Below are 23241 nucleotides of genomic sequence, written 5' to 3'. Positions count from 1 at the left end.
TTCGAAATACCTCCCTCTTTTTCAAAAATTCTTTTAATTAACTAATTGTTTCAAATTTAATTTTAATTTTAATTCATCTTTAATTTTCGAAATTACTAACTCCTTTTCAAAAATATTTTCGAAAATCCCTCTCTCATCTTCTTCTATTTATTTATTTATTTACTAACACTTCTCTTCATCTCTTATCACCTCCCCTATCCTTACTCTTTATACAGACTATTCATCCCTCTCCTTCCATTATCCCCTTTCTTCTTCTACTAATAATAAGGATCCTCTTTACTGTGACATAGAGGATTCCTCTTCCTTTTCTTTTCCTCTTCTCTTTCATATGAGCAGGAACAAGGAAAAAGGCACTCTTGTTGAAGCTGATCCTGAACCTGAAAAGACTCTGAAGAGGAAGTCAAGAGAAACTAAAAATCAACAATTCAGCGAAACCTCAAAAAAAAAGGAAAAAAAAAAGAGAAAAGGGAAGACAAAAAGCTTCCACCTCCAAGTCATGGGAGATGGAGATATTCATCTCAAGGGTCCATAACTCAGTAGAAGAGCATTTGACTGCACATCAAGAGAGCATGAGAAATTCCCTCATTAAGAAATTCCTGAGATACCTCAGGGGATACATGTTCCTCCACATAATTATTGGAAGCAACTAAGGGTAGGAACACCAAAATCACTAGGGATCATGCAATAGAAGCAAGGAAGAGACATAAAGGAGCTCAAAAAGCACCATTGGTTCTTCAAGAGGGCGCCACCCTCACTAAGGTGGACTCATTCCTTGTTCTTATTTCTCTGCTTTTTCGGTTTTTATCGTTCATGTCTATCTATATTTTGTGTCTCTACTTCATGATCATTAGTATGTAGTAACTATGTCTTAAAGCTATGAATAATTTCTATAAATCCTTCACCTCTCTTAAGTAAAAAAAAATGTTTTTAATTCAAAAGAACAAGAAGTACATAAATTTCGAAAATTGTCCTTGAATTTAATTTAATTATATTGATGTGGTGACAATACTTTTTGTTTTCTGAATGAATGCTTAAACAGTGCATATTTTTGATCTTGTTGTTTATGAATGTTAAAATTGTTGGCTCTTGAAAGAATGATGAACAAAGAGAAATGTTATTGATGATCTGAAAAATCATAAAATTGATTCTTGAAGCAAGAAAAAGCAGTGAAAAAGCAAAGGCTTGCGAAAAAAAAACTGGTGAAAAAAAAATTTAGAAAGAAAAAGAAAAAGCAAGCAGAAAAAGCCAATAGCCCTTAAAACCAAAAGGCAAGGGTAAAAAGGATCCAAGGCTTTGAGCATCAATGGATAAGAGGGCCCAAGGAAATTAAATCCAGGCCTAAGCGGTTAAATCAAGCTGTCCCTAACCATGTGCTTGTGTCATGAAGGTCCAAGTGAAAAGCTTGAGACTGAATGGTTAAAGTTGTGATCCAAAGCAAAAAGAGTGTGCTTAAGAGCTCTGGACACCTCTAACTGGGGACTCTAGCAAAGCTGAGTCACAATCTGGAAAGGTTCATCCAGTCATGTGTCTGTGGCATTTATGTATCCGGTGGTAATACTGGAAAACAAAGTACTTAGGGCCACGGCCAAGACTCATAAGTAGCTGTGTTCAAGAATCAACATACTTAACTAGGAAAGTCAATAACACTATCCAAAATTCTAAGTTCCTAGAGAAGCCAATCATTCTAAACTTCAAAGGAAAAAGTGAGATGCCAAAACTGTTCAGAAGCAAAAAGCTACAAGTCCCGCTCATCTAATTAGAATTAATATTCATTGATATTTTGGGATTTATAGTATATTCTCTTCTTTTTATCCTATTTGATTTTCAGTTGCTTGGGGACAAGCAACAATTTAAGTTTGGTGTTGTGATGAGCGGATAATTTATACGCTTTTTGGCATTATTTTTAGGTAGTTTTTAGTAAATTCAAGCTACTTTTAGGGATGTTTTCATTAGTTTTTATGTTAAATTCACATTTCTGGACTTTACTATGAGTTTGCGTATTTTTCTGTGATTTCAGGTAATTTCTGGCTGAAAATGAGGGACTTGAGCAAAACTCTGATAGGAGGCTGACAAAGGACTGCTGATGCTGTTGGAATCTGACCTCCCTGCACTCGAAATGGATTTTCTGGAGCTACAGAACTCCAAATGGCACGCTCTCAACGGCTTTGGAAATTAGACATCCAGAGCTTTCCAGCAATATATAATAGTCCAAACTTTATTCAGGAATTGACGACGTAAACTGGCGCTCAACGCCAGTTCCATGTTGCCGTCTAGAGTCAAACGCCAGAAACATATCACAACCCAGAGTTGAACGCCCAAAACATGTTACAACTTGGCGTTCAACTCCAATAAAAGGCTCAGCTCGTGGATAGACCAAGCTCAGCCCAAACATACACCAAGTGGACCCCAGAAGTGGATTTATGCATCAATTACTTACTTCTGTAAACCCTAGTAGCTAGTTTATTATAAATAGAACTTTTTACTAGTGTATTAGACATCTCTGGACGCCTAGTCCTTATACCATGGGGGCTAGCCATTCGGCCATGCCTGAACCTTTCACTTATGTATTTTCAACGGTGGAGTTTCTACACACCATAGATTAAGGGTGTGGAGCTCTGCTGTACCTCAAGTTTCAATACAATTACTACTTTTTTCTATTCAATTCTCTTTTATTCCTATTCTAAGATATTCGTTGCACTTCAACTTGATGAATGTGATGATCCGTGGCACTCTGGTGCACGAAATTGCAATCACACTTTTGCAATCCCACACAACTAACCAGCAAGTGCACTGGGTCGTCCAAGTAATACCTTACGTGAGTAAGGGTCGATCCCACGGAGATTGTCGGCTTGAAGCAAGCTATGGTTATCTTGTAACTCTTAGTCAGGATATCAACAATTCTCAGGTTTGATTGTGAAAAGTAAAAGAACATGAAATAATTACTTGTTTGCAGTAATGGGGAACAAGTTGAGGTTTTGGAGATGCTCTATCTTCTGAACCTCTGCTTTCCTACTGTCTTCTTCTTCAAGCATGCTAGGCTCCTTCCATGGCAAGCTGTATGTAGGGTTTTACCGTTGTCAAGGGCTACCTCCCATCCTCTCAGTGAAAATGTTCAACGCGCTCTGTCACAGCACGGCTAATCATCTGTCGGTTCTCAATCGGGTTGGAATAGAATCCAGTGATTCTTTTGCGTCTGTCACTAACGCCCAGCCCTCAGGAGTTTGAAGCTCATCACAGCCATTCAATCCTTGAATCCTACTCAGAATACCATAGACAAGGTTTAGACCTTCCGGATTCTCTTGAATGCCGCCATCAATTCTAGCTTATACCACGAAGATTCTGATTAAGGAATCCAAGAGATATCTACTCAATCTAAGGTAGAACGGAGGTGGTTGTCAGGCACACGTTCATAGGTGAGAATGGTGATGAGTGTCACAGATCATCATATTCATCAAGTTTAGGAACAACTGATATCTTGGAATAGAAGCAAGCGTGATTGAATGAAAAACAGTAGTAATTGCATTAATCCATCAAGACATAGCAGAGCTCCTCACCCCCAACCATGGGGTTTAGAGACTCATGCCGTGGACAATACAATGAGAAACGTGTAATGTGTCATGAGGTAGAGATACAATATCAAAAGGTCCTATATATAGTGAACTAGTAACCTAGGGTATACAGAAATGAGTAAATGACGTAAAAATCAACTTCCGGGGTCCACTTGGTGTGTGCTTGGGCTGAGCATTGAAGTTTTCATGTGTAGAGACTTTTTCTGGAGTTAAACGCCAGCTTTTATGCCAGTTTGGGCGTTTAACTCCAATTTCTATGCCAGTTCCGGCGTTAAACGCTGGGAATTCTGAAGCTGATTTGCAACGCCAGTTTGGGCCATCAAATCTCGGGCAAAGTATGGACTATTATACATTGCTGGAAAGCCCAGGATGTCTACTATCCAACGCCGTTGAGAGCGCGCAAATTGGGCTTCTGTAGCTCCAGAAAATATACTTCGAGTGCAGAGAGGTCAAAATCCAACAGCATCTGCAGTCCTTTTTCAGCCTCTGAATCAGATTTTTGCTCAGGACCCTCAATTTCAGCCAGAAAAAACCTAAAATCACAGAAAAACACACAAACTCATAGTAAAGTCCAGAAAAGTGAATTCTAACTAAAAACTAATAAAAATATAATAAAAACTAACTAAAATATACTAAAAATATACTAAAAACAATGCCAAAAAGCGTATAAATTATCCGCTCATCACAACACCAAACTTAAATTGTTGCTTGTCCCCAAGCAACTGAAAATCAAAATAGAATAAAAAGAAGAGAATATACTATAGACTCCAAAATATCAAAGAAACTTAGCTCCAATTAAATGAGCGGGACTAGTAGCTTTTTGCTTCTGAACAGTTTTGGCATCTCACTTTATCCTTTGAAGTTTAGAATCATTGGCATCCATAGGAACTCAGAACTCAGATAGTGTTATTGATTCTCCTAGTTAAGTATGATGATTCTTGAACATAGCTACTTTATGAGTCTTGGCCGTGGCCCAAAGCACTCTGTCTTCCAGTATTACCACCGGATACATACATGCCACAGACACATAATTGAGTGAACCTTTTCAGATTGTGACTCAGCTTTGCTAGAGTCCCCAATTAGAGGTGTCCAGGGTTCTTAAGCACACTCTTTTTGCCTTGGATCACAACTTTATTTCTTTCTTTTTCTTTTTCCCTTTCTTTTCTTTTTTTTTTTTTTTTTTTTGTATTCACTGCTTTTTCTTGCTTCAAGAGTCAATTTGATGATTTTTCAGATCCTCAATAACAGTTCTCCTTTTCCATCATTCTTTCAAGAGCCAACAATTTTAACATTCTTAAAACAACAAATTCAAAAGACATATGCACTGTTCAAGCATTCATTCAGAAAACAAAAAGTATTCTCACCACATCAAACTAATTCAACTAGTTTCAAAGATGAATTCAAAATCCTGTACTTCTTGTTCTTTTGTGATTAAAGCATTTTTCATTTAAGAGAGGTGATGGATTCATAGGACATTCATAGCTTTAAGACATGAACTTTAAATTTTATTAATCATGAATTAAGAACAAGACTCAAAAATAGATATAAGATAAGACTAATAGTAATAGAAAACAAAAATTTAAATAGGCTCCTAATGATAGAGGTTATCACAGAGTTAGGACTCAACAACCTTGATTTTGAGAAGTGGATGCTCCCTCCACTTGAGGGGAGAGCTTTTGGCGTTTCATCTCTTGAAGTTCACGCCCCTGCTTCTCTTGTTCCTTCAGCAATTTGCAGAGCATGCAGTTCTGATTCTGCTGTTCTTCCTTAAGTTGCTCCATAGTTTCTTGCAACTTGGTGATAGATACTTCTAGGCTGGCCCAGTAGTCAATTTCAGGAAATTCAGGGAGGAACTCCTGCGCCCTCTTTTTGATAGAGTTGTCTTGCATTTGTCCTTCCATTGACTTCTTGGTGATTGGATGTTCAATGGGTATGAATTCATCTACTCCCATCTTCACCCCAGCCTCTTTACAGAGCAAGGAGATCAAGCTTGGGTAAGCCAGTTTGGCTTCAGTGGAATTCTTATTTGCAATTGTGTAGATCTCACAAGCAATCAGATGATGAACCTCCACTTCTTTTCCAAGCATAATGCAATGAATCATCACTGCTCTCTTGATAGTGACCTCAGAACGGTTGCTAGTGGGCAATATGGAACGTCCAATAAAGTCTAGCCAGCCTCTTGCAATTGGTTTGAGGTCTCCCCTCTTGAGTTGGTTTGGGACACCTTTTGAATTGGTTATCCACTTAGTTCCAGGGAGGCAAATGTCCTCTAGAACTTGATCCAACCCCTTATCTGCTCTCACCATTCTCCTAATTAAAGGATTCAGGATCATCTTGCAGTTGAGGCAATTTGAAGACCTCTCTTATTTTGTCCAGATGGAAGTAAATAACTTTCCCTCTGACCATGGTTCTGTAAGTATGGAAAGCAGTTTCAGTCATTCCCTGCTTATCTGTCAGCCACAAATTTGAGTAGAATTCCTGAACCATGTTTCTTCCAACCTTTATCTCAGGATTGGTTAGAACTTCCCATCTTCTGTTTCGAATTTGCTCTTGGATCCCCGGATATTCATCTTCTTTTAGATCGAATTTGACTTCCGGGATCACCGACCTCAGACCCATTATTTTATGATAATGGTCTTCATGTTCTTTGGTTAAGAACTTCTCTTGATTCCAAAGACTTTTTGGATTATTCTCTTTCTTGCCTCTTAAATTAGTTTGTTTTCCCTTAGGAGCCATGATCTTGATGAATCTTGGCTTAGTGATCACGGAAAAGCACACCAAACTTAGAGGTTTGCTTGCCCTCAAGCAAAAGAAAGGAAAGAGGGGAGAGAGGAGGAGAGCAAATTCGAATGGTGGGGAGAAAGGGGTGGCCGAACATGTATTTATAAGGGAGGAGGAGAGATTTTGAAAATTTTTGAAGGAGATTTGAGAAGATATGGAAAAAATTTGAGAAATAATTGAGTTTTTGAAGAAGATTTGGGAAGGATTTGAGAGAGATTTGAAGAATGATTTTAATTTTTGAAAATTTGAAGGTGAATGATGAAAGTTTGAAATGTGTTTGTGTAGAAAATTATGGATCAAAAAAAAGGAAAGTTTAAAAAAATTTTAATCAGAAGGCAAAATCTCTGCCTCCCACCTTTCTGGCGTTTAACGCCCAATTGTTGGCCATTGTGGGCGTTTAACGCCCAGCCAGGTACCCTGGCTGGCGTTAAACGCCAGAATTCCCTTCATCACTGGGCGTTTTGCTAAACGCCTAGGATGCTGTACACCTGGCGTTAAACGCCCAGAATGGTGCCCATTCTGGCGTTTAACGCCCAAAATGGCACCTTTACTGGCGTTAAACACCCAGAATGGTGCCCATTCTGGCGTTTAACACCCAAAGTACCCTTTACTGGCATTTTTTCGCCAGCAAGCTCTTTTTCTCTGCTTTTTGCACTGAATCCTTCTGTAACTCTGTGAATTCCTTCAATTTTGATATTTGCCTTTTGAGAATATGGATTGAACCTTGATTAAACAAAACAGATAACCTGCTAATGACTGGGTTGCCTCCCAGCAAGCGCTTCTTTATTGTCTTTAGCTGGACCTTCACTGAGAATCACTCAAGTCTCAGTTTTGAGCATTCTTGCTCAAAATTGCTCTCAAGATAATGCTTGATCCTCTGTCCATTAACAATGAACTTCTTGTCAGAATCAGTATCCTGAAGCTCAACATATCCATATGGTGATACTCCTGTAATCGCATACGGACCCCTCCAGCGGGATTTAAGTTTTCCTGGGAACAATCTGAGCCTAGAGTTGAAGAGCAGAACTTTTTGTCCTGGTTCAAAGACTCTGGATGACAACTTCTTGTCATGCCACTTCTTTGCCTTTTCCTTATAAATTTTAGCATTTTCAAAGGCACTGAGTCTAAATTCATCTAGCTCATTTAGCTGGAGCAATCTTTTTTCACCAGCTAACTTAGCATCCAGGTTTAGGAATCTGGTTGCCCAGTAGGCTTTATGTTCTAGTTCCACGGGCAGATGACAGGCCTTGCCATACACAAGTTGGTATGGAGAGGTTCCTATTGGAGTCTTGAATGCTGTTCTGTATGCCCACAGAGCATCATCCAAGCTCTTTGCCCAATCCTTTCTACGGGCAATTACAGTCCTTTCTAGGATTCTTTTTAGCTCTCTGTTAGAGACTTCAGCTTGCCCATTTGTCTGTGGATGATACGGGGTTGCCACTTTGTGGCTAATTCCATATCGGACCATAGCATAGTACAGCTGTTTATTGCAGAAATGAGTACCCCCATCACTGATTAGGACTCTGGGCACACCAAATCTGCTGAAGATGTGCTTCTGGAGGAATTTCAGCACGGTCTTAGTATCATTAGTGGGTGTAGCGATTGCTTCTACCCACTTAGATACATAGTCCACTGCCACCAGAATGTAAGTGTTTGAGTATGATGGTGGGAACGGACCCATGAAGTCAATGCCCCATACATCAAACAATTCAATCTCTAGGATCCTTTGTTGAGGCATGGCGTATCCATGAGGTAAGTTACCAGCTCTTTGGCAGCTGTCACAGTTACGCACAAACTCTCGGGCATCTCTATAGAGAGTAGGCCAGTAGAAGCCACATTGGAAGACCTTAGTGGCTGTTCGCTCACTTCCGAAATGTCCCCCATACTGTGATCCATGGCAGTGCCATAGGATCCTTTGTGCTTCCTCTCTGGGTACACATCTGCGGATCATTCCGTCTGCACATCTCTTAAAGAGATATGGCTCATCCCATAGGTAGTACTTGGCATCTGAAATTAATTTCTTTCTTTGCACCCTGCTGTATTCCTAGGGTATGAACCTCACAGCTTTATAATTTGCAATATCTGCAAACCATGGAGCTTCCTGAATGGCAAAGAGTTGCTCATCTGGGAAAGTCTCAGAGATCTCAGTAGAAGGGAGGGACGCCCCAGCTACTGGTTCTATTCGGGACAGATGATCAGCTACTTGGTTCTCTGTCCCTTTTCTGTCTCTTATTTCTATATCAAACTCTTGCAGAAGCAACACCCATCTTATGAGCCTAGGTTTTGAATCCTGCTTTGTGAGTAAGTACTTAAGAGAAGCATGGTCAGTGTACACAATCACCTTTGATCCTACTAAATAGGATCTAAATTTGTCAATGGCATAGACCACTACAAGTAACTCTTTTTCTGTGGTTGTGTAATTCTTCTGTGCGTCATTTAGAACACGGCTGGCATAATAAATGACGTGCAGAAGCTTGTTACGCCTCTATCCCAACACTGCACCAATGGCATGGTCACTGGCATCACACATTAATTCGAATGGTAATGTCCAGTCTGGTGCAGAGATGACTGGTGTTGTGACCAGCTTGGCTTTCAGGGTCTCAAATGCCTGCAAACACTGTGTGTCAAACACAAATGGTGTGTCAGCAGCTAGCAGGTTGCTCAGAGGTTTTGCAATTTTCGAAAAATCCTTTATAAACCTTCTGTAGAATCCTGCATGCCCCAGAAAGCTTTTGATTGCCTTAACATTGGCAGGTGGTGGTAATTTTTCAATTACCTCTACCTTTGCCTTATCCACCTCTATTCCCTTGCTTGAAATTTTGTGCCCAAGGACAATTCCTTCAGTCACCATAAAGTGACATTTCTCCCAGTTTAAAACCAGGTTGGTCTCTTGGCACCTTTTCAGGACAAGTGCTAGGTGGTTAAGACAGGAGCTGAATGAGTCTCCATATACTGAGAAGTCATCCATGAAGACTTCCAAGAATTTCTTTACCATATCAGAGAAGATGGATAACATGCATCTCTGAAAAGTTGCAGGAGCATTACACAGACCAAAAGGCATTCTTCTGTAGGCAAACACGCCAGAAGGACAAGTGAATGCTGTTTTCTCTTGGTCTTGAGGATCTACTGCAATTTGGTTGTAACCTGAATATCCATCCAAAAATCAGTAATAGTCATGACCAGCTAGTCTTTCTAGCATTTGGTCTATGAATGGTAAAGGAAAATGATCCTTTCTGGTGGCTGTATTGAGCCTTCTGTAGTCAATACACATACGCCACCCTGTGACTGTTCTTGTAGGAACCAGTTCATTTTTTTCATTATGAACTACTGTCATACCTCCCTTTTTGGGGACAACTTGGACAGGGCTCACCTAGGGGCTATCAGAAATAGGATAAATAATCCCAGCCTCTAGTAATTTAGTGACCTCTTTCTGCACCACCTCCTTCATGGCTGGATTTAGCCGCCTTTGTGGTTGGACCACTGGTTTGGCATTATCCTCTAATAGGATCTTGTGCATGCATCTTGCTAGGCTAATGCCCTTAAGATCACTTATGGACCACCCAAGAGCTGTCTTGTGTGTCCTTAGCACTTGAATTAGTGCTTCCTCTTCCTGTGGAGTTAAAGTAGAGCTTATAATCAATGGAAAAGTGTCACCCTCTCCCAGAAATGCATACTTCAGGGATGGTGGTAGTGGTTTGAGTTCAGGTTTGGGAGGCTTATCCTCCTCCTGAGGAATTTTCAAAAATTCTTTTGTTTCCTCTGGTTCTTCCTGATCAGCCTGAACATCCTTGAAGATGTCCTCTAGCTCTGATTCTAGACTTTCAGTCATATTGATCTCTTCCACCAAAGAGTCAATAATGTCAGTGCCCATGCAGTCATTTGGTGTGTCTGGATGCTGCATAGCTTTTACAGCATTCAACTTGAACTCATCCTCATTGACTCTCAGGGTTACTTCCCCTTTTTATACATCAATGAGAGTTCGTCCAGTTGCTAGGAAAGGTCTTCCTAGAATGAGAGTTGCACTCTTGTGCTCCTCCATTTCCAGCACTACAAAGTCAGTTGGAAAGGCAAATGGCCCAACCTTGACAATCATGTCCTCAATTATGCCTGATGGATATTTAATGGAGCCATCAGCAAGTTGGAGGCATATCCGGGTTGGTTTGACTTCTTCAGTCAACCCAAGCTTTTTGATAGTGGATACAGGTATTAGATTGATGCTTTCTCCAAGGTCACACAGGGCTGTCTTGGTGCAAGCACCTTCTAATGTGCATGGTATCATAAAGCTTCCTGGATCTTGAAGCTTTTCTGGTAAGCTTTTCAGAATGACTGCACTGTATTCTTCAGTGAGAAATACTTTTTCAGTTTCTCTCCAATCTTTCTTATGACTTAAGATCTCTTTCATGAACTTAGCATAAGAAGGTATTTGCTCAAGTGCCTCTGCAAACGGAATCTTTATTTCAAGAGTCCTTAGATAGTCTGCAAAGCGGGCAAATTGCTTATCCTACTCCGCTTGGCGGAGTTTCTGAGGATAGGGCATCTTGGCTTTATAATCTACAACCTTAGTTGCTGCAGGTTTATTCCTTACAGAAGTGGTTGGAGAAGCCTTTTTAGAGGGGTTACTATCAGCACTCTCAGGTGTCTGATTCCCCATTGGCGTTTGAACACCAGGGTTGGGTGGAAAATGGGCGTTTAACGCCAACTTTTCCCCCTTTTCTGGCGTTTGAACGCCAGAATTGGGCAGGGAATGGGTGTTTAACGCAAGCTTTCCCCCCTTTTTTGGCGTTTGAACGCCAAGAGTATTCCTCTCTGGGCTCTTACTGTCCTCAGAGGGATTTTGGATAGTGGTTTGGCTATCCTCTGTCAATTGTTCCTTTATTGGCTTTTTGCTACTTTGAGCAGTGTTACTCAATGTCTTCCCATTCCTCAGTTGAACTGCTTGGCATTCTTCTGTTATCTGTTTAGATAGCTGCTGTTTTGCCTGATTCAACTGTGATTCTATGTTCTTGTTAGCAATTTTAGTTTCTTGGAGCATTTCTTTAAATTCTGCTAACTGTTTTGTCATCAAGTGTAATTGCTGATTAAGCTCAATCATCTGTTCTTGAGGATTAGGATCAGTGGCTACTGCCATAACTTCTTCTTTTGTGGAGAACTCATTGCTAGAGTACAAATGTTGATTTCTAGCAACAGTATCTATAAGCTCTTGAGCCTCTTCAATCATCTTCCTCATATGTATAGATCCACCTGCTGAGTGGTCTAGAGACACTGAGCTTTTTCTGTAAGCCCATAGTAGAAGATGTCTAATTGTACCCACTCTGAAAACATTTCAGAGGGGCATTTTCTTAGCATACCTCTATACCTCTCCCAGGCATTATAAAGGGATTCATCATCCTCTTGTTTAAAGCCTTGGATGTCCAGCCTTAGCTGTGTCATCCTTTTTGGAGGGTAAAATTGATTCAGGAATTTGTCTGATAACTGTTTCCAGGTCTTTATGCTTGCTGTAGGTTGGTTATTCAACCACCTCTTAGCTTGATCTTTTACACTAAATGAAAACAGTAATAGTCTGTAGACATCCTGATCTACCTCTTTATCATGTACTGTGTCAGCAATTTGTAAGAATTGTGCCAGAAACTCAGTAGGTTCTTCCTGTGGAAGACCGAAATACTGGCAATTTTGCTGCACCATGATAATGAGTTGAGGATTTAGCTCAAAGCTGCTTGCTTTAATGGGAGGTATACAGATGCTATTCCTATATGCAGCTGTAATGGGGTTAGCAAATGACCCCAGAGTCCCTCTGGACTGTTCAATTCCACTTAAGTCCATGATGGAGGAAGGGAATATGATATGAATTTACAAGTCTAGTAAAATATTTTTTTTTAACTAAAAGTGACAAAAAAAAATAAAATAAAATAAATGGAAAATAAATTAAATTTCGAAAATTAAAAGAAAATAAGATCAAAGCAAAATGAGAACCAAATCAATTAGTTAATTGAAAAGATTTTGGAATTAGCAATTGAAAAGATATGATTGAAAATTATTTTGAAAAAGATTTGATTTTTGAAAAGAGGAAAGAGAAAAAGCAACAAAATGACACCAAACTTAAAATTTTTAGAAAATCAAACACAAATTTTTGAAAATTTTAAAGGAAAAACACAAGGAGGACACCAAAGTTAGAATTTTTAAAGAACAAGAAAGGACTAAGAACATGCAAATTTGAAAAATTAAAAGAAAACAAAGGCATGCAATTGACACCAAACTTAAAATATGAAACTAAACTCAAATAAAAGACTCTAAACCGACAAAAACAAAACAGTCCTAATCTAAGCAAAAAGATAGACCGTCAGTTGTCCAAACTCGAACAATCCCCGGCAACGGCGCCAAAAACTTGGTGCACGAAATTGCAATCACACTTTTGCAATCCCGCACAACTAACCAGCAAGTGCACTGGGTCGTCCAAGTAATACCTTACGTGAGTAAGGGTCGATCCCACGGAGATTGTCGGCTTGAAGCAAGCTATGGTTATCTTGTAACTCTTAGTCAGGATATCAATAATTCTCAGGTTTGATTGTGAAAAGTAAAAGAACATGAAATAATTACTTGTTTGCAGTAATGGGGAACAGGTTGAGGTTTCGGAGATGCTCTATCTTCTGAACCTCTGCTTTCCTACTGTCTTCTTCTTCAAGCATGCTAGGCTCCTTCCATGGCAAGCTGTATGTAGGATTTCACCGTTGTCAATGGCTACCTCCCATCCTCTCAGTAAAAATGTTCAACGCGCTCTGTCACAGCACGGCTAATCATCTGTCGGTTCTCAATCGGGTTGGAATAGAATCCAGTGATTCTTTTGCGTCTGTCACTAACGCCCAACCCTCAGGAGTTTGAAGCTCGTCACAGTCATTCAATCCTTGAATCCTACTCAGAATACCACAGACAAGGTTTAGACCTTCCGGATTCTCTTGAATGCCACCATCAATTCTAGCTTATACCACGAAGATTCTGATTAAGGAATCCAAGAGATATCTACTCAATCTAAGGTAGAACGGAGGTGGTTGTCAGGCACACGTTCATAGGTGAGAATGGTGATGAGTGTCATGGATCATCACATTCATCAAGTTTAGGAACAAGTGATATCTTGGAATAGAAGCAAGCGTGATTGAATGAAAAACAGTAGTAATTGCATTAATCCATCAAGACACAGCAGAGCTCCTCACCCCCAACCATGGGGTTTAGAGACTCATGTCGTGGACAATACAATGAGAAACGTGTAATGTGTCATGAGGTAGAGATACAATATCAAAAGGTCCTATATATAGTGAACTAGTAACCTAGGGTATACAGAAATGAGTAAATGACGTAAAAATCCACTTCCGGGGTCCACTTGGTGTGTGCTTGGGCTGAGCATTGAAGCTTTCATGTGTAGAGACTTTTTCTGGAGTTAAACGCCAGCTTTTATGCCAGTTTGGGCGTTTAACTCCAATTTCTATGCCAGTTCCGGCGTTAAACGCTGGGAATTCTGAAGCTGATTTGCAACACCGGTTTGGGCCATCAAATCTCGGGAAAAGTATAGACTATTATACCTTGCTGGAAAGCCCAGGATGTCTACTTTCCAACGCCGTTGAGAGCGCGCCAATTAAAGTTCTGTAGCTCTAGAAAATCCACTTCGAGTTCAGGGAGGTCAGAATCCAACAGCATCTGCAGTCCTTTTTCAGCCTCTGAATCAAATTTTTGCTCAGGACCCTCAATTTTAGCCAGAAAATACCTGAAATCACAGAAAAACACACAAACTCATAGTAAAGTCCAGAAAAGTGAATTCTAACTAAAAACTAATAAAAATATAATAAAAACTAACTAAAATATACTAAAAACAATGCCAAAAAGCGTATAAATTATCCGCTCATCACGCTCATCATCATTCTCACCTATGAACACGCGTGACTGACAACCACTTCCGTTCTACCTTAGGCCGGGCGCATATCTCTTAGATTCTCCAACAGAATCTTCGTGGTATAAGCTAGATAGATGGCGGCATTCATGGGAATCCGGAAAGTCTAACCTTGTCTGTGGTATTCCGAGTAGGATTCCGGGAATCCGAAAAGTCTAACCTTGTCTGTGGTATTCCGAGTAGGATTCCGGGATTGAATGACTGTGACGAGCTTCAAACTTCTGAAGGCTGGGCGTTAGTGACAGATGCAAAAGAATCAAGGGATTCTATTCCAACCTGATTGAGAACCGACAGATGATTAGCCGTGCTGTGACGGAGCATAGGACCATTTTCACTGAGAGGATGGGATGTAGCCATTGACAACGGTGATGCCCTACATACAGCTTGCCATGGAAAGGAGTAAGAAGGATTGGATGAATGTAATAAGAAAGTAGAGATTCAAGAGGAGCACAGCATCTCCATACGCCTATCTGAAATTCCCACTATTGATTTACATAAGTATTTCTATCCTATTTTATTTTCTGTTTATTATTTATTTTCGAACTTTTCATAAACCATTTAATCTGCCTAACTGAGATTTACAAGGTGACCATAGCTTGCTTCATACCAACAATCTCTGTGGGATCGACCCTTACTCACATAAGGTATTACTTGGATGACCCAGTGCACTTGCTGGTTAGTTGAACGGAGTTGTGAGATTCTCTAACAGTGCTTGTAACTCTTTTGGTCCAACAACAATACTAAGCTGTTGGTGCCATTACCAGGGATTATTAAGATCCCAATTCATCATACCATGATCTCTGTGGGGTATTCTTGATAGAGCCAATATTTAAATTTCATACAAGTACAAAGAGACCAACTTTGAGGATCACAATTTCGTCCACCAACTTGCCGAAGGGAGATTTTTTGAGAGACAAGTTTTCATGCATCAAGTTTATGGCGCCGTTGCCGGGGATTGATTTTGTATCAATAATGATTAAGTTGGAAGTTCACTAGATTGAGCATTTTTCTTTTTCTTTTGTTTGTTTACTTTATTCAGTCGTTTACCTTCAGTTTGTTTAGTTTCGTCCTCATTCCCTATACCCTCTCTGTTTTCTTTCTTTCTTTGTTATTATTTACAATTCTGCTCACTAACCCACTAACTGTTTGATAAATTGCACCACTCACACTAACAATCACTCTAACAAGAATAATCTCTTCATTTTATCTCTTGCTGTGTGCTTTGTTAGTTGTATGATAGGGAGAAGAGGGGAAACTTCAACTTCCTTTGATTCAGAACCTGAAAGGACCCTCCGGAAACTAAGGAGGGAAGCAAGAGTTGTTGGTGTTGAAGAAGAGGAAGAGTATTTTGAAACAAACATGGAGGAGAATTTAGAAAATAATCATGAAGGAGAAGCTCACAACCATGCCAGAGAAGGCCCTGCAAATCATGCTGAGCAAGAGAGGAGAGTTTTAGGCTCTTACATCAATCCAAATCCAGGAAACTGTGGAAGTAGCATCCAAAAGCCCACCATACATGCCAACAACTTTGAATTAAAACCCCAGCTCATCACTCTTGTTCAGAACAATTGCTCATTTGGAGGAAGTGCTCAAGAAGACCCCAACCAACATCTAACCACCTTCCTGAGAATCTGTGACACTGTGAAGTCTAATGGAGTCCACCCGGATGTCTATAGGCTGCTTTTGTTCCCTTTTTCACTCAGGGACAAGGCATCCAAGTGGCTTGAATCTTTCCCAAAGGAGAGCTTAACAAATTGGGAAGAAGTGGTGAACAAGTTTTTGGCAAGATTCTACACTCCTCAAAGAATTAACAGGCTGAGAGCTGAGGTGCAAACTTTCAAGCAACAAGATGGTGAGACTCTCTATGAGGCATGGGAGAGGTTCAAGGACTTAATAAGAAGATGCCCACCAGATATGTTCAATAAATGGGTTCAACTTCACATTTTCTATGAAGGTCTTTCTTATGAGTCAAAGAAGGCTATAGACCATTCCTCAGGAGGCTCTCTAAACAAGAAGAAAACCATTGAAGAAGCCATAGATGTCATTGAGACGGTAGCTGAGAATGACTACTTCTATGCCTCTAAAAGAAGCAACACTTGAGGAGTAATAGAGCTGAACCACATGGATGCATTGCTAACTCGAAATAAGATGATCACCAAGCAGTTAGTAGATCATACCAAGAAGGTGGAGGAAAATCAAGTTGCAGCAGTCATCACTTCATCACCAGCTCAAGAAGGAGTGAATTTAGGAGAAGAAGGTGATTGGGAACAAGCCAACTATATTGGAAACTCACCTAGACAAATCCATGATCTATACTCCAAAACTTACAACTCTGGATGGAGAAATCACCCTAACTTTGGATGGGGTAATCAACAAGACCAAGACCAAGACCAAGGACGCCACAACCACAATTCCAACAATAATGCAACTCACCAACATGCCTCACAAAGATTCTATCAACACTCACCTAACCACCCTCCTCAACCACCTAATCTCAATCCACCATCACTAACCGAGGATAGACTTTCAAAGATTGAGACTCTACTTGAAGACATATGTAGAGAAGTCTAAGACAATAAGGTGTTTAAGGAAAAAGTGCGAGCCAATATCAAAAACCAAGGGGAAAACATCAAGAAACTGGAGTCCCAAGTAGGGTATCTATCTCAACAAATTCCCAAACCCACTGATGGATTTCCCAGCGACACGGAGAAGAATCCAATAGGAGAAACAAAGAAAGTAAGGTGGGAAGAATGTAAGATGATCACCACAAGTGATAAGAAGAGTATGGAGGAAGTAGAACACCTCCAAGACAGTCCAAAGGGAAACCATGAAGAAAAAAACCATGCACCCCAACTCACACTCAAGGAAGAGCTGAAGAAAAAGGAGATACTGAACCCATATGCACCCTTTCCCCAAAGGGTTAAGGGTGGTGTAGCAGGGAGAATGTATTCAAGGTTCCTCGACATGTTTGCATCTCTTGATGTAAATATACCATTCATTAAGGTCCTCCAGCAAATGCCCTCCTACATCAAGTATATAAAGGAGCTACTAGCCAGAAAGAGTTCATTGAAGGGTGGACAAACAATAAAGATGAACAGGGATTGCAGTGCTCTCATTCAATTAGAGCCACCCACAAAGAAGAAGGATCCAGGGAGTTTCCACATTCCCTGTGCTATAGGAGAAACAATGATTGATAAGGGACTCTGTGACCTGGGAGCAAGTATCAACCTAATGCCTCTATCCCTCATGAAAAAGCTTCAAATCAATGAGCTAACACCCACAGATGTAATCATCAAATTGGCTGACAAAACTCAAAAACAGGCAATAGGAGTGGTTGAGAATGTGTTAGTGAAGGTTGGGAACTACTTCCTTCCCACAGACTTTGTCATCCTGGAAATAGATGAGAATCCTATTCACCCCATCATTCTGGGAAGGCCATTCTTAGCCACAGCCAGAGCACTTATAGATGTGGAGCGAGGAGAGCTAGTACTGAGAATACATGATGAACAGCTCACCTTCAATGTTTTCAAACCCTCACAAGAAGCAGATCATGATAACAAGGAGCTGAAGGAAGAGTCAAACAAGGGAACTCAAGCACAACCCCTAAGAACTCCTGTGGTTAACAACCAATGTGATCAGAAAGAACATCAACCAAGTGCAACCCAAAAGGAACCAGACCCACCAGGGTCGTATGAGACAAGTAACAAAACCATTCTCAAAGAGGAAACCACAAGGAACAAGTTGACATCAAGGGACACAAGAAAAAAGGTCCCAAGGGGATGAAAAAACAAGAAAATCCCTACAGAAGATTTCTCTCTAGGAGATAAAGTGATCTCTACATACTTTCCATCTATACCACTTCATCTCAGCTGCCTCTAGTATACACCATCAACAAAATATTATCTCTGGAACATGTGAAACTTCTCAACAAAGCCAATGGAAACATGTTCACTGCAAGGGGGGAAGATTTTAAGCACTACCAACCACCTTGACAAGGACCAAACGTCAAGCTAATGACGCTAAAGAAGCGCTTCATGGGAGGCAACCCATGTTCTACACCCTCTCTCTTTAATCTCTAATAGTAGTAATAAAGCAAAGTTCATAGATTCTAAATCAACTCCGACAAACAATATGAGCATCCCTACATGCAACATATAGTACATGATAAGTTTGGTGTTCAAGGCACACCAAGAGGGCTTGAACACACTCAATAGTATAAGATCCCTTTCAAATCTTGTTGCACCATATGATCACAAACAAGTTTGGTGTTACCTACGTTGCATGCATGGGAACTTGAATGGTCGATTGATTTGTATCCATGAAAAGCATTTAGTTGTTTAAATATTTCAAAAACAAAAGAAAAAGATTTTTTTAGTAGCTAGTTCACACCTTAATCTTTCCCACCAACAATTTCAATTAATCATTTGCATTCCTTTTATCTTGTATAGGAAATCAAAAAGGGTATTAATGGTGCTTGATAGGACAATCAAGGAAGGGAGATTCGGCCACTATGCCAAGGAACTTATACACTTGTCTCTAAGGAGAGTATCTTGGAAAGTGTTGCCATGCAACATTGGAAAGTGGATAGCCTTGGAGACCGAACCAAGAACCTCATAAAAGAGGTGATCCTTGTGCTCATCCAAGGTCAAGCCCCAACCGTCCATCACAAAATAACACTAGCAATCCACACCTTTCAAACACCCATCACTCTTCTATATAAATGATCCTCATTTCGCACCCTCTCCGTACACTTCTTGTTCTCATTCATCTCCCTTCCCTTCTTTTGAACACACACATTTTATCCTCCACCAAAAGTTCCATACACACCCTCCTGGCCATGTCTTGTGAGCCACAACCATACCAACCATCACTCATGGCTTCATCCAGCTCTAAAAGGAGAAGAGGGAAGGAGCCCATGGAATATCCTCCTTCCGATTCCGGGAGATTCAAGACTGCCTTCCATGAGCTTCAATATGAATGGATCAAAAACAAGAAAATCTTGCCAGAATTGACATTCCAACTCAACGAGGATGAGTGCCATAAGATCAGGGAGAAGATTGCACAGAGGGGTTGGCAAAAGCTCACCAACCCAGAGACAAAGATAAATGCAAACCTCATCAAAGAGTTCTATACAAATGCGGTCAGAGAAGACAGTACTAGGGCCCCTACCTTCAAAAGTTATGTAAGAGGAACAGAGGTGGACTTCAGCCCCAATGCTATAACAAGGACTCTTCAGCTGAAATCACCACATTTTGATGAGCTTAGCTATCAAGTAATAATAAGTAATGCTCCCTAGGAAGATGAACTTGAAGAAATTGTGAGTGATATGTGTATTATTGGGTCTGACTGGGAAAGATACTCGGACAAGAGACCGAGGTTCATTAGGAGAGGAGACCTTATCCCAGAAGCCAAGGGATGGTTTGAGCTAGTAAGGAGGTCTATCCTTCCAGTCGCAAATAATTCTGAGGTCAATATTGCTCGAGCCACCATGGTACATTGCCTAGTGAAGGGTGGAAACATCAATATGCATGAAATTATAGCTGAAGGGATCCAGGATTCAGCCGAGAAGAATGATCTGGGTGCTAGATTTTGGTACCCCAGCACCATCCTGAGACTATGCATAAAGGCCAAGGTGGTGTTCAAAGACAACAATCCACAATGGGTAAATCCTCGGAGGCTAGTCACACTCCAACACATAAACTATGTGACACCTGCTCAACAACAAAGAAGACCTCGGATAGGAAAAAGAATTGCACAAGAAGAGCCCCACCAAGAAGAACCCCAACAAACAGGGCACCAGCAAGAAGGACAATATGATCCAACCAACTGATGAGCGGATAATTTATACGTTTTTTGGCATTGTTTTTAGTATGTTTTTAGTATATTTTAGTTAGTTTTTATTATATTTTTATTAGTTTTTAGTTAAAATTCACTTTTCTGGACTTTACTATGAGTTTGTGTGTTTTTCTGTGATTTCAGGTATTTTCTGGCTGAAATTGAGGGTCCTGAGCAAAAATCTGATTCAGAGACTGAAAAGGACTGCAGATGCTGTTGGATTCTGACCTCCCTGCACTCGAAATGGATTTTTTGGAGCTACAGAAGCCCAATTGGCGCGCTCTCAATGGCGTTGGAAAGTAGACATGCTGGGCTTTCCAGAAATGTATAATAGTTCATACTTTGCTCGAGATTTGATGGCCCAAACTGGCGTTGCAAATCAGCTTCAGAATTCCCGGCGTTTAACGCCGAAACTGGCACAAAAATTGGAGTTAAACGCCCAAACTGGCATAAAAGCTGGCGTTTAACTCCAGAAAAAGTCTCTACACATGAAAGCTTCAATGCTCGGCCCAAGCACACACCAAGTGGACCCCGAAAGTGGATTTTTACGTCATTTACTCATTTCTGTATACCCTAGGTTACTAGTTCACTATTAATAGGACCTTTTGATATTGTATCTAAACCTCATGACACTTTACACGTTTCTCATTGTATCTTCTACCGCATGAGTCTCTAAACCCCATGGTTAGGGGTGAGGAGCTCTGCTGTGTCTTGATGGATTAATGCAATTACTACTGTTTTTCATTCAATCATGCTTGCTTCCATTCTAAGATATCACTTGTTCCTAAACCAGATGAATGTGATGATCCGTGACACTCATCATCATTCTCAACTATGAACGTGTGCCTGACAACCACCTCCGTTCTACCTTAGATTGAGTAGATATCTCTTGGATTCCTTAATCAGAATCTTCGTGGTATAAGCTAGAATTGATGGCGGCATTCAAGAGAATTCGGAAGGTCTAAACCTTGTACGTGGTATTCTGAGTAGGATTCAAGGATTGAATGACTGTGACGAGCTTCAAACTCCTGAGGGCTGGGCGTTAGTGACAGACGCAAAAGAATCACTGGATTCTATTCCAACCCGATTGAGAACCGACAGATGATTAGCCGTCCTGTGACAGAGCACGTTGAACATTTTCACTGAGAGGATGGGAGGTAGCCATTGACAACGGTGAAACCCTACATACAGCTTGCCATGGAAAGAGCCTTGCGTGCTTGAAGAAGAAGACAGTAGGAAAGCAGAGATTCAGAAGATAGAGCATCTCCAAAACCTCAGTGATGAGCGGATAATTTGTACGCTTTTTGGCATTGTTTTTAGTATCCTTTTAGTATGATTTAGTTAGTTTTTAGTATATTTTTATTAGTTTTTAGTTAAAATTCACTTTTCTGGACTTTACTATGAGTTTGTGTGTTTTTCTGTGATTTCAGGTATTTTCTGGCTGAAATTGAGGGACCTGAGCAAAAATCTGATTCAGAGACTGAAAAGGACTGCAGATGCTGTTGGATTCTGACCTCCCTGCACTCAAAGTGGATTTTCTGGAGCTAGAGAAGCCCAATTGGCGCGCTCTCAACGTCGTTGGAAGGTAGACATCCTGGGCTTTCCAGCAATATATGATAGTCCATACTTTGCCCAAGATTTGATGGCCCAAACCGGCATTCAAAGTCACCTTCAGATTTCCCAGCGTTAAACGCCGGAACTGGCACCAAAGTGGGAGTTAAACGCCCAAACTGGCATAAAAGCTGGCGTTTAACTCCAAGAAGAGTCTCTACACGAAAATGCTTCAATGCTCAGCCCAAGCACACACCAAGTGGGCCCGGAAGTGGATTTTTATGTCATTTACCCATCTTTGTAATTCTTAAGCTACTAGTTCCCTATAAATAGGACCTTTTGCTATTGTATTTGATGTCTTGGAATCTTGGTAGCTATCTTTAGTCTTATGCTATCTTAGACCATGGGGCTGGCCTCACGGCCATGCCTAGACCTTGTTCTTATGTATTTTCAACGGTGGAGTTTCTACACACCATAGATTAAGGTGTGGAGCTCTGCTGTACCTCGAGTATTAATGCAATTACTATTGTTCTTCTATTCAATTCAGCTTGTTCTTATTCCAAGATATCACTTGTTCTTCAACTTGATGAATGTGATGATCCGTGACACTCATCATCATTCTCACCTATGAACGTGTGACTGACAACCACCTCCGTTCTACCTTAGATTGAGTGAATATCTCTTGGATTCCTGATACACGACGCATGGTTGATTGCCTGACAACCGAGCGCTCGCCTGACAACCGAGCCAGCCATTATGTGAGATCAGAGTCTTCGTGGTATTGGCTAGAACTGATGGTGGCATTCAAGAGAATCCGGAAGGTCTAAACCTTATCTGTGGTATTCTGAGTAGGATTCAATGATTGAATGACTGTGACGTGCTTCAAACTCACGATTGTGGGGCGTTAGTGACAGACGCAAAAGAATCACTGGATTCTATTCCGACATGATCGAGAACCGACAGCTGGATAGCCGTGCCGTGACAGGGTGCGTTGAACATTTCCACTGAGATGATGGGAGGTAGCCACTGACAACGGTGAAACCCTTGCATAATGCTTGCCATGGAAAGGAGTAAGAAGGATTGGATGAAGACAGTAGGAAAGCAGAGAGACGGAAGGGACAAAGCATCTTCATTCGCTTATATGAAGTTCTTACCAATGAATTACATAAGTATCTCTATCTTTATCTTTATGTTTTATTCATATATCACCCATGACCATTTGAGTCTGCCTGACTGAGATTTACAAGGTGACCATAGCTTGCTTCATACCAACAATCTCCGTGGGATCGACCCTTACTCGCGTAAGGTTTATTACTTGGACGACCCAGTGCACTTGCTGGTTAGTTGTGCGAAGTTGTGTTTATGCCATGGTATAGAGCACCAAGTCTTTGGGGCCATTACTAGGGATTATTTGAGTTGTGAAAAGTAGTGATCACAATTTCGTGCACCAAGTTTTTGGCGCCGTTTCCGGGGATTGTTTCGAGTATGGACAACTGACGGTTCATCTTGTTGCTTAGATTAGGTATTTTTCAGAGTTCTTAAGAATGAATTCTAGTGTTTCAAGGTGAT

The 23241-nt window shown here is 40.7% G+C and overlaps 1 non-coding gene across 1 annotated transcript; it reads right to left on the bottom strand.

Moving 5' to 3' along the window:
• Nucleotides 1-16098: 16098 nt before the first annotated feature.
• LOC130972466 (small nucleolar RNA R71) lies at nt 16099-16205 on the bottom strand. The gene has a single exon (XR_009083632.1). It is a non-coding gene; the product is annotated as a small nucleolar RNA R71 (small nucleolar RNA).
• Nucleotides 16206-23241: the final 7036 nt, after the last annotated feature.

This window comes from Arachis stenosperma, chromosome 3, assembly GCF_014773155.1.
Source record: "Arachis stenosperma cultivar V10309 chromosome 3, arast.V10309.gnm1.PFL2, whole genome shotgun sequence".
NCBI lineage: Eukaryota > Viridiplantae > Streptophyta > Magnoliopsida > Fabales > Fabaceae > Arachis > Arachis stenosperma.
The sequence above is the reverse complement of the archived record's forward strand: the minus strand, read 5'-3'. Positions and strand labels throughout refer to the sequence as shown.